The sequence below is a fragment of the Martes martes genome (genome assembly GCF_963455335.1).
Source record: "Martes martes genome assembly, chromosome: 3".
NCBI lineage: Eukaryota > Metazoa > Chordata > Mammalia > Carnivora > Mustelidae > Martes > Martes martes.
The window spans coordinates 193,296,465-193,316,585 of record NC_137890.1 but is presented as its reverse complement, the minus strand read 5'-3'; the positions used below and the strand labels follow the sequence as shown (position 1 = coordinate 193,316,585).

General features: G+C 40.3%; 1 long non-coding RNA gene across 1 annotated transcript in view; it reads left to right on the top strand.

Annotated features, from left to right (window-relative positions):
• LOC308339643 overlaps positions 1 to 12,921 on the top strand; it is a 57,899-nt gene extending 44,978 nt beyond the window's left edge. The window contains exons 5-6 of the long non-coding RNA XR_013966549.1: positions 618 to 738; positions 11,754 to 12,921. This is a non-coding gene — a long non-coding RNA (uncharacterized lncRNA). The remainder of the gene's footprint in view (positions 1 to 617; positions 739 to 11,753) is intronic.
• Positions 12,922 to 20,121: the final 7,200 nt, after the last annotated feature.

Genomic DNA, 20,121 nt, shown 5'->3' with positions numbered 1-20,121 from the left:
TCCCAGGACCCTGAGGGCATGACCTGAGCCGAAGGCAGAGGCTTTAACCCACGGAGCCCCCCAGGCGCCCCAACACGGGCCATCTTTAAAAGCAGCTTCTCGCAGGAGTCAGAATTTAGGTGGCTAACGCAGTACTTCCAAGGCTTTTCTTGCCCCCTGTTCTTTGCACCCGGTGGGCCTTATGTTTCTGTAATCACAAGTAAGGTAGCAAACAAACTTCTCTCATCTCTGTTACAAAGACCAGGGGGTGTTGCAAGACAACTTTGAGGGTACAAAGCATATTCCTCCAAAATGTTTATGGTTTTACTCTTTGTAGTCTGGGAACTACTGAATATGCTAATATAAAGTCTTGCCAGAGTTGAATGATGCAGCCAGAGAAAGGAGGAAAAGACTAGGAATTGGATCATGAAAAATTCAATTCCATTGTGAGGGGAAAACACAGAAAGATATTTTATGTGATCATTCTCGTCATTTCCTTATAATGACGGCCTTTTGGTGTCCCCCCCATGCTAATTTTACGTACGGCCAGAAAAAAGACTGTGTAAGTGCTCAACGCACACAGCAGCAGGAGAAGGTAGTTGTCCCACTTTGATGCCAATTACTCATGCTTTCAATAGATTGGAACAAAAATTAACAGGAACGAAAGTCTTCTTGAGCTGGGGACCAACAGTGCAGGAACCGAAGACAGGAGACCTGAAACACAGCCCGGCATTGCTGCGGAGTTTTGAGCGACCTCGAGTAAGTCAATTAGCAAAGCCGTCATGTATGCATCCATGTATGCGCACATGTATATATGTATGTATTAATTCCTTTACTATTTTATGAAATATTCTAATGCCTACATGTGCTGACACTGTGCTAGAGTCTGGGGAGAAAACAATGCACCAGAAAAAGATTGGTACCGCTTTTATGAGACCTATAGTTTCGTTTCTTTATGTAAACTAGGAGATCTGATGACGTGTGCCCTTTCAGTGGAAGCTCACCCCCAATGCAGTAATTCTCAAACTTTTTGTCCTCGAGATTCTTTTGTACTCTTAAATATTATATAGGATCCTCAAAAGCTTTTGTTTGTATTGTCATATTTATCAATATTTAACATATTACAAATTTAAAATGAGAAATTTTAGAATATAGTCACACACGAGCATATATTGTATTTGCCGACGGGGAGGATGTTGTCACACATTGTGGAGCCTCTGGAAAACCCCGTTGTACACAAAAGAAAAACAAGAGTAGCAAAAAACCTCTCGGCAGTGTTATGAAGATAGTTTTACTTCACAGAGTCTCTGAAATGGTCTCCACTCCAGGACTTCCCAGACCACACTTTGCGAACCACGCCCCAAGTAATACTGTTTACAATACTTCAATTGAATATTTTTTCCCTATAACTTGAAGTCCCTTCTTCCTAATACCTGTATGTGCGCTTTGAATGAGAAATCGAATACAATAATTTTTAAACATTATGTATTTATTTTTGACACATAATTATAGCCAAGAGCAGAAATATAAATACTATTCTATTATAATCACCAACTACCATCCTGAAGATACCAAGAGGACATGTTCACATTTGTCAGTTCTAGGGTATAGGCTGAAATCTGTGGGCTTGAGGGATGTTTTGTAGATGGCCTTCAGGTCAGTCTTGAGATGATAACATTCATACTAGGGCAATGCTTCATCATAATGTCCCAGGTAGTAAAGTTTCTGCATTCTACTGTCCTTTAGAGGTAGAATTAACTCAGAAAAACCTCAAACTATGGGGTGCCTGAGTGGCTCAGTTGTTTGGAAGCTGGCTCTTGATTCTGGCTGGCCCAGGTCATGTCCTCGGGGTCCTGGTATCAAGCCCTGCAAGGGGGCTCCACACTCAGCGAGGAGTCGGCTTGAGGAGACTCTCTCTCCCTTCTCCCTCTGCCCCTCCCCTGCTCTCTATCTCTCTCTCTAAAGTGAATAAATAAATCTTTAAAAAGAAAAGAAAAGAAAAACTTCGAAATGCAATTTCTCCTTTCCTTTGCAATAAACTCCAGTTTATCATAGATGTGAAATACAGAGAATCAAAAATAGCCATAATGTAGCGTCCTCATTTTTCCATTGGAAAAAAAAAAAAGATGCTTGACTCAAAGACAGTGCTGGCATTGTACAGGTCGTCCCTGCCTCTATTATTACAATTCCCAATTGCTGGCTTTCCTCCTTACTTGTCATTCTGCCTCTACTCCTCCATCCCCCAGACAGACTATGAGCTCTTAAAGGAAGGGAATTCTTTTGTTCATTCTTGTGTCTTTGGCTCTTGGTCCAACACCTAGCACATAATTACGTTGGAAAAAGGGTATTGCCTGAATAATTAATGTAATACGTGATTGAATGTCTCCTTAAATTAAAAAAACCGTTAACTTCCTAATTTTTCAAAAGGTATAACTAGTTCCATAAAGCCTTTCTAAGTGACTCTGGTTGTGCTTTTAGTTTGCTCTGACTATGGTTTGTAACTTTTCTCCTGGGGTCCCTCTTACACGAACTGGCAGGGGAGACTGGTGTTACAGGTCCTTGTGTCTTTGCCACCTCTAGTAGTTCTCTGGTAGAGCAATGAGCATTTTGAACAATGCAGTGGAGCTTTTGCATTTGGTGATCATGACCACCCACAGACACTCAATGAGGACCTTGCTGGGGAGTGGCTGTGCCGGCTCCAACACCACTCTTGAAGACCCTTAGGAACAGGGGCTCCTGGGTGGCTCAGTTGGTTAAGCCTCTGCCTTCGGCTCAGGTCGTGATCTCAGGGTCCTGGGATCGAGCCCCGCATCGGGCTCTCTGCTCAGCAGGGAGCCTGCTTCCTCCTCTCTCTCTGCCTGTCTCTCTGACTACTTGTGATCTCTGTCTGTCAAATAAATAAATAAAATCTTTAAAAAAAAAATCTTTAAATAAATAAATAAAGAGTCTGAGTCCTGATCTTAGCTCAGGTGTTGACCTCAGGGTTGTGAGTTCAAGTTCCATGTTGGGTGGGCATGGAGCCTACTGGGGAAAAAAAAGAAGAAGAAGACGACCTTAAAACCAGGACCCCTACCCAATGCAGGTCATATTTAGATCAATTTGATTTTCAGGAGCAGCAAAGGTAGTCAGAGAAGAGAAAAAAATTTCAAAAGAGCAGTGTGTGTGTGTGTGTGTGTGTGTGTGTGTGTGTGTGTTTCAGCAAGGCAAGTGCAGAACAACCTTTTTTGCCTTGACCTAGTGGGGAGAGCTGTGAACTGATCATATGTGCCACCGTCTTCCACCTTCCCCTTTGCATCCTTTTCCATAAAGGACTAAGTTTCTCAGGGATCCTTCCCTACCTCCTTTCTTTTCATCTGAGCAGGAAGGAGCCTCCCCTGAAACTAGGATAGACTTTCTCCCCTCAGTTGAACTAGTAAGGCATAACTCGGAGTAGACAGCCAAGGTGGGCGAGAAGTCAACCTGTTTCCCAGAATGTTCTCTTAAATTAAGTTCCTTAGCCCCCAGGGGCATCTGTGAGTTCCATAAATAATTTCATAAAACTCAGCTCTCTATGGTATTCTCGCTCGTCCAGGTGACTGCCTTGTATGGGAGTACCACTTCAGCGTCTCCTTTTTCTACAGTCTGCAAATCCAGTGTTTACAGTTGGGGAGGGTTTCTGGTTTGGTTTGGTTTTTGTTTGTTTGTTTACTATAAACAAGTTGGCTTCAAGTGCCCTCTAATATGATAAGGGTTAACTTTTATTTGTGGGAGTTCTCAAAAATTGTTTTTTCTTTGAAAGCCATCTTTACATTATCCAGGCTTGAGAACCTGGCTCAAATAACTTCCTTATTTTATCAACAGCAAATAAGCTGAGCTACTTAAGTCCTTTGCCTGAAGGCAGTGGCTTAGTCTGGAAAAAGTCTGTGAGTCACGACTTGATCCCTTTTTACTGGAGGTAAATTTGTTGATGTTGTTTATGTTGAGTGCACAAGCCGAGATACAGCCCGCAGGACCGGTCCAGGCCGCCCGCCGGGAGTGACACGGGCCTTCGCGGGTCTCGCGCTCGCCTTCAGCCCGCACTGCCACGCGTGGCCGGCGTCCCCGGATTAAGAAGACACGAACTTCTGCCCGCAAAATTTAATGAAGTCACATTTTTAAAATTGACAAATGAGAGCTATAGTAAGTTAATTGTCGTTGTTTTTGATCCCTGCTTTCCTTCACGATGTTTTGATTTACTTTAGAACAAACTCCTGGTTTCCAGAGCAGGTGACAATAGACTAAACCGGCAGAGACGTGTCTTTAGTCTTGAAATCTTTACCCTTATTGTTGAGTTAAGCTTTCCAGGAAACAATCACGTCCTGAGAGAAAATCTTGCAATATTTAGGGCTTGGTTTGGGGGGACCTTTGGAAACCACAATAAATTCGATAAAGACTATGTTTCCGGAAATAAAAAAAAAATTCTTTAAATTTTTTGGTTGAGGTTTTAAGATGTAAAGTCTTAAAATACTTTAAATATCTTTTAGCTCCTTTTTACTCAGTTAGTGTCTTGGAAGTAGTGATAACCTTAGAAAAATTCCATTCCTTCCAAGAGTATTCAGAAAATGTTTTCGTATTTTTTTGGAATAGCCTAAAGCATTGTTTTTCATCATTCATAGATTATTGGCTTTCAGAAGCATTCTATTTCCAAATTCTTTTGTAAATTCCTAGAAAGAACTCTTCAAAAGGATGTATTCATTTGGTCATTTTGTCATTTATTTGTTCATTAAGTACTTACTAGCACCTGGTTTATGATAGATACTATGCCAACATTGGAAACAAGAAAAAAAAAAAAAAAAAAAAAGGAGGCTTTTTGCCCAAGGATAAAACTCTGAATTTTAGAAGCATATAGATTTTAAGATTATTACGTCTAATGTATTTATGCACAGATGAGAAACTGAGACCCAGAGAGAGGTTGCATGACTTATGACTTAAATCAGAATTAAATTTTAAAAAGCTGATTTGATTTACAAAGGCGATTTGCATTGAAATACTTTTGAAGCACCAAGTACTTCTTTTATATTGAGTTAAGATTTTTTTTTTAATGTTCTAAAATTAACAAATAAGGTCAGTGCTCAATTTCCTGGGTCAATGCCACAGTGGTGCCCTTTGTTCTTGGAACCAGTCCATGGTCTGGCTTGGCAACTGAAAGACCCAATGACCTGCATTTGGCAATTAGTATAGGAGTTTTAGTGTCTACTAACTAAACATACTTTGAATGCTCATTTGCTCAGATCCTGGGGATCAAACTTCTGTTATAGGATGTCACTATTTCTGTTAAAGTCATTTTCAATGTTTTGAATTATATACTTCCATTCTTGAAATTTCAAACTAATAAGTCAGTAGTTTTTGACAATTTTAACCATAGAGAGTTCTAGGTGATTTTTTCTTACTGGCTTAAAAGTTAGATACCACCTTTAATTATAGGTAAAATTTTTCATTTAATTAGATTTAACATGAACATTCTGGCCCCTGCTGGGAACTCTAAGAACTACATTACTTGTACTACCAATTTTTCCAAGGTCTAAGAACTTAAACCTTGAACTCAGTTTTATATATTTTTCTCTCTTTTTTAAACATACAGAAATGTATTAAATAAAATTATAAGTAAGGCAAATGTTTTACTATTGTTGAGACTCAATCTGTGCTAAATATTGGACATTTTTACATGACACATTGAATTCAAATTCACTGTAATTCAAATTTTCTACCTTAGTTTTAAATATGAAGAAATCTAATATTTTTCATCTACAATCAAACTCAGAGTAGAAATATGATGAGAGAACAGGTGAAATTTAAGTACTTGAAAAAGTGTGGTAAAGACTCTACTTATAATTTCATTTCATCAAATGTTCATGGAACACCCAGTGTTCGGTTGTGGATAGGCACTGAGTATATTTATACAAAACATTGCCCGATCCCACTAGGTAATAGTTATAAAATAGCACCTCAGAAAGTGCAAATTCGTGGAATGGAGCATGGACTGTGGGACAAACCAGGTTTCTTGAGTGTAGCTGAAATGATTTATGTACATGGGAGACAGGCTTGGAGGTGGTGGTCAAACAGGAGACTAGAAACAAGATTATAAAACACCCCCTCTCCAAACCTGTGAATAAATACTCTTGCCCAAACAGTCTGTACAAGCTCTTTGACTTTAGCCAAATTAGGGGACCTTCCTTTCCTTACTGCAAAATGGGAATATTGGTAACATTGTAAGGACAAAATGAGGTAATGTTAAGTGCCAAGAACAGTGCCTGATGACAAATAAGTACTTAATAAACATTAATTATTAAACTTACCATCAACATGTAATAAACAGTAGTACCTAATAATGTGTGCATATATATACACATATGTGTATATATATATATATATATATATACATATGTCATTAATGTTAATTTGTATTAGAAACCTTTGCAAAATTGAAAGTTTATAAATTGATATTTGTAAAGTGAGAGATGGTTATACAGTTGACTCTTGAACAATGCAGGGGTTAGAGGAACCTCCTCCTGTGTAGTCGAAAATCTGCATTTAACTTTTGACTCCCCCAAAACTTAACTCACTATAGCCTACTGTTGACCAGAAGCCTTGCCAATAACATACACAGTTTATTAGTACATATTCTGTATGTTATTATATACAAATAATGTATTATGTAATGTATTCCTTCAATAAAAGAAGCTAGAGAAAAGCAAATGTTGAGAAAACCTTAAGAGAAAATTCGTCTACAGGACTACACTGTCTTTATTTAAAAACAAAAATCTGTATAAACAGACCTGCACAGTTCCATCCTGGTTGTTCAAAGGTCAGCTGTATATGGTGTACGCAAGAGGAAGACCTGAAGCAAAACTACTAGAAAACTAGAAAGAAAAGAGTGGGGAAAAACATGCCAGGCAAATGCTAACAAAAAGCAAGCTGCGGTCATGACACTAATCACAGACAGACTAAATTCAAGGCGGAAATTTGATGATGGTAAAGGATTTAAAGAAAGGATATTCCTTTCATAAATCTTAAAGCACTGAATAATAACAGAAGTACATAAAGAAGAGCTGCAGAGGTACAAGGAAAAATGATCAGATACGAATAGTAGTAGCCGACTTTAATTCATTTCGCGGATCAAGCTGAGGGTGCACCTGAACAACGAAGCCAGTGAGGTTGCCAAAATAACTGTGGTGGACAGAACCCATTTCCTGTGAACTGAAAATTAATCTTATTTTTTAAAAACCCGAGAGAAATTTAACAACTGACTAAATATATCGGCCCCCACCCAAAAAAATCTCTCAGTAAATTACAGAAATTAAAAATAATTCAGACCACATTCTCTGATAATAATATAATTAACCAAAAATGAATAAAATGAATAACCAAAATAAAAATCAACATCTCTATTACTTGGAAATACAAAAATTATTTAGAAGAACTTTGGTTCAAATTGAAGTAAAACTGATAGGGCAAAATCTGTACAAAATAATAATTAAAACATTTTACACCAAGACCTGTAGGATACAACTACCAGTGTGTTCAGCAGATATTTATAGCTTTACACAGTATTATAAAACTAGAAAACATGAAAATATCAAACTATTTTACTCAAAAAACCAGCAAATGAACTACAAAATAGATTACAAATTAAATCTTAAAAAGCAGAAGAAAAATAAAACAGTAAAATGAGAAATTGAGTCAGAAATAGCAAAGCAGTAGAATGAATCCTATGGCCTGTTTCCTTAAGGAGAAAAAAAATAATACACTAGCTAAGCTAATCAATATAAATAAGGCATGGATATTTTAAATTTAAAAAAGGATTTACAGACACAGTGAGAGAAAGAATTAAAAGAGTATAGTGTAAGAGTATTATGCAAATAAATGTAAAGACCTGTGTGAAATTGAGATGATAAATATTTTTCTAGCGAAAACATAACAAAGGAAAAAAATGGAATAATTACCAAAGAATTAGTCTCTGAAAAGTGCCATTTTATAGAGGATTCTTCCAAATCTTCAAAGGACAGATAGTATTTTTCAAAATAGTGTTTTGAGGTAAACAGTTTTTTACTGAAATATAGTAATATAAGGTATATTCTCATAGTAGAGGGCAAACATTATTCATGAAACTCTTGGTTCAATGGACATATTTATACCAGGTCTCTTCTGAAAGCTGCATTTCTTACTGTGAGTCACCATCGAAACACTCCGGAAGCCACTCTTCTAGAATTTAAATAAACTAAAGAATGGAAATAAGTGAATACAGGAAGCTTACAAAAATTTTTAAGCTACCATCATACTGAAGCTAACAACTGGCAAGGAGAGCAAGAAAAGAACATTAACACAAAATTTCAAGTCAGATATTAGCAAGCAGAATTCCGCAGCGCTTCGAAAGAACAATATCCTGGAGCCAAGCCCAGTCGTTCCAGCAGCACAAACGTGGCCCAATGTCTGAAATCTCTTAATATCTTTCAACATATTAATAGGCAAAAGGAGGGGGAAAACATGACTGTCTTAATAGATTCCTATAAAGCACTGACAGAATTTAAATAGAAGTCCTTTAATTAAGACCATTCTTTATTAAAAACCTTCAGTAAAAAATGAGCAGTTGGATATTTTGTTGAAGTGATAAACCAGCATTATGTTTAATGATAAAACACTATACATAATCTCATTAAAATTGGAAATACTTTAAGATATCCTCAATTGTAACTATTGTTATTTTTAGGGAATGATTAGCCAAGACAAGAAGACAAGATTGTAAAATAAGAGGCATAAATATAGAGAAGAAAAAAAGGACCATAAATACAGGACAATAAAAGGCAAATTATCATTTTTGCAGGTGGTATAATTTAATGCCTTTAAAAAAAAAAAATCTAAAGAAGCGGGCCACCTGGGTGACTCAGTTGGTGAAGCCTCCACCTTTTGATTTCAGCTCGGGTCATGAGATCGAGCCCTACATGGGGTTCCACACTGGGCGTGGAACCCCATGAAGATTCACTCTCCTCTCCCTCTGCCCCTTACTCCACTTGTGTTCTCTCTCTCTCGCTCTCTCTAACCAACAAAACAAAACAAAAACTAAAGAATCAGCTGAAAAAAGTATATGAATCGAATTTAGTAAGGTGACATGTTACAAAACAAATATACTCAGAAATCGCAGATTTTCTCTATGCCAAAAGGGATCAACTCGCAAATATAATGAACAAGAAAGAATGTCACTCAAAATCACAGCCAAAACTAAACCAAACCAAATAATACCACCAAAGGAGAACTTAGCTAGAAATATGTGGGCTCTGTCATAGCAGTTCTTAGCCCTGACTGGGGCTAAGTTCTTAACAAATACACACGACTTGTGCTCCACACCAGACCAATTAAACCTTCGGCGGTAGGGCATAGACAGCGGTATTTTTTTTTTTCCATCCAAGTGATTATAAAATACAGGATAAAGAACTGCTGCTCCAAATGAAGAAAATATTAAAACTCTTAATAAATGGAAAAACACATCCTATTCATGAATGGGAAGACTCAATGTTGCATAAATGCCCTTCTCTTTAGTCCATAAATGCAATGTAAGTTCCCCTGAAAATAGCAACCAATTTTTAAGTGCAAGAAATGTTTCAAAATAGCTAGAATTTTGATAAGCTAGAGAAATGAGAGGGGACTGACACTCATGGATATGAAAACATTTTAAGGACTGCTAATTTAAAATATCATGTTATTGATGGAAGACAAAAAAGTAGAGAAGTAACGCAGAAAAAAAAAGAGTGAAAAATAGACCCTAGCATGTAAGAAAACCATGTAAGTGATACAAGTGTCTTTTTTAAGTTAGGCCATTAAAAAGATGCATTATGTATTACTACTGAGACAGACCAGAAGTCACGTGGACCCCCGGCCACTAGTCCATAAGCTCCGTGAAAGCAGGGACAATTATTTCATATACATCAAAAATTTAAATCTCAAAAACGAAATCAGAAAAGCATGAGAAGAAAATGCGAGTGGTTTTTTTAATGCCATCATGTAAATTTTAGAGTGGGTGTCATACGGTCTAGGCATGTATATCCATATGAATTTGTTTAAGATTTTCTTTGCCATGATGAAAATTTAAAATTAACTGGTCACATTTATCTACCATTTCTACGTAGGGCTTGATAAATGGGCCTCAGTAAAAGTTCTCAATTTCAGCATGGCAAAGAAACCCCCCCCAAAATTCATGCACAATACAAAATATTTTCTAATTTTTCTTTTGATTATTTTTGTGACCAATCTGTTATTTACAAGTGTATTGTTTAGTTTCCAAATATTTAGAGATTTCACTAGATATATTTTTGTTACCGACTTCTAGTTTCATTCTGTTCTGATCAGAAAACATACTCTGTATGATTTCAATCGTTTTGCACATGTTAAAGTTGGTATTGTGACTCAGCAAACGGTCTATCTTGGTGAATGTTTCATGAGCATGTGTATCTTTTTGTTGTTGCCCGTAGAATTCAATAAATGTCTATTGGGTCAAGTAGTTTTCTATAACCTTACTTATTTCTATTTACTTGTTCTATCACTAACTAGAGAGGAGTATTGAAATCTCCACCTGTAATGATGGATTTGACTATCTTTCCTTTCATTTCTGCCAGTTTTTGCTTCATGTATTGTGAAACTGTGTAATTGGATACATACATATTTAAAATGTAATGCTTTCCTGATGAATTAAACGGACTCCATAATCATTATGCAATGCTCGTCTTTATCTCTAGTAATAGTCCTTCTCTCAGAATCTGCTCTGTCTGATGTTAATATGACCACTCCGTCTTTCTTAGGGTTAGTGTGTGCACCGTACATCTTTTTCTATCCATTTACTTTCAACCTGTATCTCTATTTTTATTTATTTTATTTTTTAAAAAGATTTTATTTATTTATTTGACAGACAGAGATCACAAGTAGGCAGAGAGGCAGGCAGAGAGAGAGGGAGGAGGAAACAGGCTCCTAGCTGAGCAGAGAGCTCGATGCCGAACTCGATCCCAGGACCCCGACATCATGACCTGAGCTGAAGGCAGAGGCTCAACCCACTGAGCCACCCAGGCACCCTCTATTTTTATTTGTCTTAAAAATGTTTAATTCTGGTGAACAGACAGCGTTATATTAATTTCAGGTGTATAATCTAGTGGTTCAGTGGTTCTATACATGACTCAGTGCTCATCGTGGTAAGTGTACCCTAACCCTTTCCCCTACTCCCTCCGCCACCTACCCCCTCTCTGGTAACCATCCACTCTCTACAGTGAAGTTTGGGTTTTTTGGGTTTGTCTCTTTTTTCTTTGTCCATTTGTTTTGTTTCTTAAATTCCGCTTATGAGTAGATTCATATGCTATTTGTCTTAATGGTTTTTAAATCCTTGTTTGCAGATTCCATTACCTATGTCTTTTTTTTAAAGATTTTATTCATTTATTTGTCAGAGAGAGAGGGAGAGAGAGCACAAGCAGGGGGAGCAGGAAGCAGAGAGAGAAGCAGGCTCCCTGCTGAGCAAGGAGCCGGCTAGGGGACTCCATCCTGGGACCCTGGGATCATGACCTGAGCTGAAGGCAGTGGCTTAACCGAATGAGCCATTCGTGTGCCCTACCTATGTCATTTTGGGGTGTATGTCCGTTGACTGTTTTTTCTCCTAGTTATGAGTCACTTTTTTTTTTTTTTTTGCTCATTTGTATCCCATCTGGTAATTTTTTATTGGGGGTAGAGAATTGTAAATGTTGTGTTGCAGAATTTTTGAATTTTGTTTTCTTCTTTTATAGCATTGACGTTGGCTCAGATGAGCTGTTAAGGTACTTGGAGATCAGCCTGATGCTTTTGAGGCTGACTTTCAAGCTTTGCCGGGGTGGTCTGCAGTAGCCTCTACACCGGGCCTAGTTTGGTCCAACGACTAAGGTACGACTCAGGCCTCTTAATGCCCTGAGTCTGCACCAGCCTTTCCCGTCGTCCGGCCGGTCAGAACTTGGAGGCCTCTGGAACCCTGAAGAGCGTCGACTCCCAGCTGCACGGGCGGTCTTGGCCTGCCCTTAAAGAGTCACGGTCGGCTTAGGACCCGTTGCAGAGTCGAGGGAACGCGGGCGGACTTCTGGAATCTTTCTTTGCATCGCCGCCTCCTCTCGGCGTCCGGCCCCACAATGCGCAGCGCCCACCCCCGCTCTGTGCTGGCCTCCTCGCCCCACGCAAATGCTTGTGCCTTCGTCCCCTTCTCCGCCCTGGGACCCTGGGACCCGGGACCGCAGTGCGGCTCGCGGGTGCGGCGGGGAGGCCAGGGCAGCACCAGAGATAATCAGATGCCGCCTGAGGTCGTCCCCTCGGAAGACAAATAAAACGAAGGAAAACGAGACGGTGATGACATTGTTTGATGAAAAGGCTAAATTTCTTGTTACCTTCAGTCCAGAACTCTTAAGAATAAGAAAAAATTTAACAACCCAGCAGAAAAATGACCAAAATATACCAATTCCTAATAAACTTATAAAAAGATAGGCAACCTCACGTATAAGTAAAAATATAATTAAAATGTCAGAGAAATACCATTTCTCATTCAAGTATTAGAACGAACACAGGAAAACAGCTCCCTCCTCCCTCTTAGTGAGAGTGTAAATTTTAATTTTCACTCATTCTGCAGGACAGTTTGATACCGTCTTTCAAAATTTTAAGTACGTTATCCGCTTTTGACGCCGCAATTCTATTTTCTAGGATTTGCCCTCAGATGAACTTGCACAAACTCAAAAATATTTATAAAGCTTATAGTGTTGAAAAGTTGGAAATAATGTACATGTCCGATTAAATATAAATAAATAATACTATCGCTAAGCGGAGCTATGCATATATACTGACATAGAAAGTTAACTGTAATATACGAAGTAGAAAAAACAAACTTTAGAATGGAATAGATTTTGTAACTATGAAATAAAGTTATATTCATTATATTATGCTTTCTCCGGAGATACTTCATCCAATCTCATGACCTTTAATATCAAATATTTGCTGATGTTTGCTCCAGACTCATACTCAACAGTCTACGTCACATCCCCGTTGGATAGTTACTAGGAATCTCCAATTTAACACGGCCGAAGCAGAGTCCCGATGTACCAGTTCTCTCCTCCGCACGGTCTTCCCTGTTTCAGTAAATGGCACCACCATTCCACCACTTGTTCACGTCGAACACATGCGAGTCAAAGAATTTTTCTCACTGAGCTCCCCGCTCCACACCATTCCGCAGGAATAAAGGAGTCAGAAAGCTGGAAGTTCAATAGTATGTCGTGGTTGCGGGACAATCAAATAGCTTCCACTTTTTTAAACTAGCAGTAAATTAATCACTATGACAGCAACCTCACATACATATTATCTCATTTAACTCTCTACAAGACTCTGTAAGGCCAGGCTTACTTCAACATTTATTATAGTTTAAAATTTCAGGTGATAATGCTTTCGTGAAAAATGAGCTTGCTCGGACCTGGTGTGTGTGTGTGTGTGTGTGTGTGTGTGTGCTTCTCTTTCTTGGTTGCAGCATGTAGGTTGTGCCAGAACAGGGTTGCCAGGTGATACAGATTTCCTAAGAACACCCGTGTGGCCCCAAAGCAGGTGCCGATGGAAACACAGTAGGTACATCCTATGAAGTGTTGGTTGTTCCCGCGGGTGTGCGCAGTTGGAGCCTTCTGGCCCCACTTCGTCACTAGTTCAAATTCTACAGAATCCATTCTTCCTCAGTTATAGAAAAATTTTGCTTCTCTCAGTTGTATAAAAATATTCGCTGTCCTTATGTTTAGAAGGATGTAGTTTTTTTTTTTTTTAAATAAATGCATCTGTACGACTTATTAGCAGAATCCCAGGAAGGTTTTGGAAATTCATTTTATCAGGTGCTATGCTAAGTACCAGCAACAAAGAAATTAATAAAAACAGAATGGCCCTGGCGACCTTACACCCCGGCGGGGGAGACCGGCCTGTGAGCAGACACGTTAAAGTAGAAGGTGCTAAGTCTCCTCTGAGGATTGAGCAAAGAGCTGTCGGCGCAGAAGCACGTCGGACTCTGCCGGAGGGAGTCGAGCAGGTTTACGGAATAGGTGACATTTGAGCTAGATCTTGAAGGATGGGCGAGAGTTCGCCAGGTGAATGAGATGATCTCTATATAAAGTGCCCAGTATAGGGCCAGGCACTTGGTAAGACCCAATAAATGTTAACATCTAGTTCCAGTCGGGGAAGTGTCCAGGCAGAGGACACAGGTCAGTACAGCTCAAGGAACACTTGCGGAGGACCTCGTACATGTCCGGCGCCGTCCCAGGTTCTTCAGCCCTATGTGCCGGGCACATCCTGTGGACACAGAGAATTATACAAGGGTCTGGTGTGAGCCATGTTCAGCTCTACTATTTATAGATTTTGCTCTCAGGGTGGAGCAGGGATGTTTGGTTTAACCCTGCCGACCCATTTCCTTCTGGTCTGCATGCCCCGACTGCAACGGCATGGGCAGCACTCAGGTGTGAGCAGTAATGACGGTCCCAGACTCCGTTTCATGAAGGCAGTGGTGACAGGCTAACCTGGCTCCCCCCTGGGTTTGGGGGTCACTTTGATTTTCACTTGGATGAGGGCCAAGCAACAGCTCATCCCATAGCAAGCACGGACGAATCCAGAGGCCGGCATTTCTGTCCCAGCTCGACGACCGGGAGGTTCCACTCGCCCGCTCTTCACTAAGTCCCTTGACCTTAACCACGAACTTTGATGTTTACTACAGAACCTATACACTTCTGTGTCTAAAAAAGAACATCTTTTTTTTTTTTAAGATTTTTATTTATTTATTTGACAGAGAGAGAGACAGAGATCACAAGTAGGCAGAGAGGCAGGCAGAGAGAGAGGGGGAAGCAGGCTCCCCGCTGAGCAGAGAGGCCGATGCGGGGCTCGATCCCAGGACCCTGGGATCATGACCTGAGCCGAAGGCAGAGGCTTTAACCCACTGAGCCACCCAGGTGCCCCTAAAATACAACATTTCTAAATGTAAGGAACACTCAATGATTGCTTTCTTGTTAAAAAATTTTATTTATTTGACAGACAGAGAGCACACAAATAGGCCGAGCAGTAGACAGAGATGGAGAGAGAAGCAGGCTCCCTGCTGAGCGATTCGGTGGCGGGGGTGGGGGGGGTGCCTCCATCCCAGGATGCTGAGACCATGACCTGACCCAACGGCAGACGCTTAACCAAATGAGCCACCCAGGCACCTCTATGACTGACTTTCTTTCTTTTTAAGATTTTATTTATTTATTTGACAGAGAGAGACACAACGAGAGAGGCAACACAGCAAAGGGAGTGGGAGAGGGAGAAGCAGGCTTCCCGCCAAGCAGGGAGACCAATGTAGGGCTTGATACCAGGACCCTGGGATCATGACCTGAGCTGAAGGCAGAGGCCTAATGACTGAGCCACCCAGGCACCCCTATGATTGTTTTCAATAGCAGTTTTACTAGCATAGCCCAGTTACAAGTAATAGAAGGAATTTATTAATTTATCCACAATTTATTTAATTCTTACAGCAACTCTATACCATAGAAATTATTTTAGCTATTGTACAAATTAGGAAACTAAGGTATAGACCATTAAACTTACCTAAAAATGGCAGCACTAGAATTTAAAATCAGGTCTATCAAAGTTCCACCCCACTGTCTTTCCTTTATAGCAGTGTCCAATCTGAATCCTACCATTTACTGTGTTTCCACCCTATGCCATACACAATGTGAGATGCTCAAATACATTTTCTCTAATCCTCATGAATTTTCTTTCATGCAACATTTAAAGCAATTGAGTACCTGGCTAACAGTCACAGCAAGCAAATTATAGATCTTGACTTCGTGTGTCGGTCTGAGACTGAGAAGTCTGCTTTATTTCTATTATACTGCACAGTGTTCTCCTCCCTAGAGTACCTTGGAATCAAATGGGGAAATTTGAAAAACAAAACAAAACAAAACAAAACAAAAACCAAGTCCTACCCCTGGAGAGTCTAATTTAATTGGTGTGAGTAGAGCCCAGGTGATTTCCATCTTCTAGGTGCTTCTCACGTGTTGTCTGGTTTCAGACCACAGCTCTCAAAAGTTAAAGCCTGACCCAAGGCACGGTTTCACGCAGCATGGTAAATTGGTGGAAAATGCCACTTAGAGATTATTTTTAAAGTGATGGCATTTTTGTAGAAAGTTCTGAAGAACATAGAAGCAGCAACATGGGCTTTAGATTAAGAATGACCTGACTTCGAACCTCAACTTTGAGCCCCTCTGACTGAGTGCCCTTTGGCGGGTTACTCCGCCTTCCGCGAGGTACTGATGGTGAAAGAAGGAAAAGCCGCCCTTGCGAAGCGGACTCTTAAGTGACGGGGGCCCCGCTCTTGCCGCCCCCCTCCCGAAGCCCGTTGTACACAAACCGCCTTGAAAAGACCTTGGGAGAACTCGACAGTTTTTCCGGTCAACCGGACTCTTTTGTTTTTTTGAAGGCCACTGACTGTATTGATTCTTAATATTTTACAAAAACGGTGACTGTTCTGCTGGTCCAAGGAGCCCGACTGCAGTGAAACAGACCAGGTAGACGTGCAGGTGAGGAAGGGGCCAAGAACGCACTCGGGTACGCAGGTTGGCTGTTCCCTGAGCCGGCGGGGGAGGGAGGAGGGCGCCGCTCGGGAGAGTGAGGACGTCCCAGGAACTGAACCGGCGACGGGCGGGGACAGCACGCCCAGAAGCCGGTCCGCGCCCTCCGAGGTGAGCGACAGTCGCAACCTCTTCTTTCGCAGGGGGGGTCCGGTTGGGCCTCAGACCCTGGAGGCCAGGGACGTCCGGGCTAGGAAGGGGGGTGGGGTGGGGGGGGGTCCCGAAAAAGCATCACGACAAGTGGCACCGCCCTCGGGGCGTCCAGGGCGGTCCCGGGACTGCTCAGCGCTGGAAGCGCGGGTGTCCCTCGGCGCGTCCCAGAAGGTCCGTCCTCCGCCCCCACACCGAGCGCGCCCCCAGCCACAGGACTCCCCGACAAATGCTCGGGAGTGATTCCTCTGCTGCCAGACCCGGCATCACCGCGAGGTGACCCGGAGAGGAGGATCCCATTGTAGCCAACGCCGGGGTGGGTGAGGGGAAACGTGGAAGGGCATCTGTTTTTTAAGTCAATTAGTCTACGTTTCAGTTTCCGTATAATTAACATACAGCGTCGTATTTCGTTTCAAATGTACAATACAGTGAGCCGACAGTTCTACACATTACTCGGGGCTCATCACCCGTCACCTGTTTTCCCAAAGCCAATACTTGAAGAGAATTTTTCCCATTGCATATTCTCGTCTCCTTTGTCATAGATTAATTGAACATGTAAATGTGGGTTTCTTTCTGGGCTCTCGATTCTGTTCCATTGATCTCCGTGTCTGCTTTTGGAGAAGTACCATACTGTATTGATTACTACAGCTCTGTGCTATATCTCGAAATCTGGGATTGTGATGCCTCCAGTTTTGTTCAAATTTTTCAAGATTGTTTTGGCAACTGGGGTCTTTGTGGTTTCATTGAAATATTAGGATTATTCCAGTTCTGTAAAGAATGCTATTAGATATTTTGATGGGGATTGCATTGACTATAGATTGCCTTAGGATGATGGACATTTTAACAATATTTGCTCTCCCAATCCATGAACATGGACTATCTTTCCATTTGTTTGTGTCATCTTTAATTTCTTTCATCGGTGTTTTATAGTTTTCAGAGTACAGGTCTTTAACCTCCTTGGTTAAGTTTATTCCTAGGTATTTTCTTATTTTTGGTACAAATGTAAATGGGATTGTTTTCATAAATCTCTTTTTTTGCTACTTCATTATTAGTGTATAGAAATGCAACAGATTTCTGTGCATTGATTTTTTTTTTTATCCTGCAACTTTACTGAATTCATTTATCAGTTCTAATAGTTTTTTGATGGAGTCTTTAGGGTTTTCTATATATCATGGCATAGGCAAATAGTGAAAGTTTTACTTTTTCTGTGCCAATTTAGATGCCTTTTATTCCTTTTTCCTGTCTGATAGTTGTGGCTAGGTCTTCCAGTAATATGTTGAATAAAACTGGTGAGACTGACCGTCCTTACATTGTTCCTGGTCTTAGGGGAAAACCTCTCAACTTCTACCATTGAATATAATGTTAGCTGTGGGTTTTTCATATGTGGCCTTTATTATGTTGAGATATGTTCCCTTTAAATATAAGGAGAAGGACATTTTTAATGTCTCAGACTAGACTTGAAATATATTTCATAATAGAAATGATGACTGGATGATTATTAGGTTTCTTGGTAATTTAAGTAAAGCCTACTCATAATACAGAAATGTACTGTATTTTATGTTCAAATAGGACTGTATTTCAGTAAACTTTCGTGTCAAAGAGGATTTGAGGAATTAGTATGGAAGTATAACCATCCTTTATAACATTGTTTCTATGAGAACTATGGTATCACTACTTGGACTTTAAGAAATATCTTCTCAAAAAAAAAAAGAAAGAAAGAAAGAAAGAAAGAAATATCTTCTCTCCTCTCTGACTCAGCTCAACAAATAGAGAGCCCACTGCTCATCTAATGAAAAGAGAATGAGGCAGCTCAAAGAATGTTGTGTGCTCTCTGGAGTTTAGCAGAACTCTTTTAGTTATTGATCTTAAATTCACAACATACTTGAGATTGAGGACTAATTCTTTCCTTCATTTGTTTCTCTCTTCTCAAGCACCCTATCATATAGTACGAACATATAGTAGACATTAACATGTTCATAGATTAGATTTGAAATCAGTAATGACCTCACTTTCAGTGGACATACAGGACACTGGGGGTCCATACCCTGCAGGGACAAAATGTTCCTCAAATCATTACTTATTGTTGCCTGGAATCAGGCACCTTTCAATGACAAGACTTTAGGAAACTAAGTAACAATTAGAGTAAGACATCATGATGGAAATTATGAGTTTAAGGGCGTGGGGATGGTTCTGGTTGCACTGGAAAGCTTACATAAAGAAAATGACAAACTCAGGGATTTATATTATTAGCTCAAGGTACTGTCAGGGAATCAGAAAGCTTCCTTAACTACCTTTAAAAAAAAAAAAAGGTCTTATTTCTTGTATCAGTGGATCTGAGGTACCAAAAATCAAACCTACATTTGATTTTTTTGTTTTTATGCATTACAATGCAGACTTTGTAAGCACCGGTTGGAAGCATGAGATCACCCAAATAGAAATACTTGGGTAGGTCCTAATGGTGCTTACTGGTAGTTCTAATCCGGCTACCTTGAGTCCTCAGCTCCCACCGAGTCTTAACTGTTAGGAGGAGCAGTCTCTCTTCCTCCATCTGACAATCTTTCTCTCTGCCTGATAACCTGTTACATTACCTCAGGTAGTCAATTTGCCAGGAGGTGATGAAACTCCTTCAGGTCAATCCCCACTTCTTACGGCATCCAGATGTATCCAGATATATCCAGATGCATCCAGATGTATCCAGATTTAAATCTGGGCATACCTCAGGGAAGAAGAAGAAAAGAGAAAAACTAAACAATACACATGACTACAGCTCTCATTTCTATATAGTTGATTCACTTTATAATTTGGTCTGGTTGTCCCGGTCAATACAGTATTGGCAGGTCTGTCTTTTTGCTTTCCTTACACTGTTCCCACTGTCAGCTGACACTTTAGCTAGTTGTGTTATCTATCAGTCCCGGGGACCTAAACTTTCATTCCTGAAAGGTCTGAACCACCGATGGTTCTTGCTTGGCTTGGGTTGCTCTAATCTTCTAGTAACTTTTACCACAGACATGGGAGTATTAAGAGTTCCCAGAGACTCCCTGGACTTCCAGACATAGTCTTCCCTCTCTGCGGTACAGAACCAACCCTTTTTCTACTTTATAATTAGGACCAGTTGCCCCATCCAATACAGTAACCCCCTTCTTTGCTTGTTTCAGTGACATGAAGAGCCCGAAGAGGTTAATGTGGCCATCTCCTATCCCACTCAATGGAGGTCTTCTGGTATATTTTAGGGAAAATGATCTTCCCTTGGAAAGTAAAAACACAACATTGTGGAGATAGAAACAAAAGTTGCATGAGTTAGGTCATTAGGAATTACAGTGAAGGAGCCACCACTACTTCTACATTTTGGTCCTTAGAGCTGAGT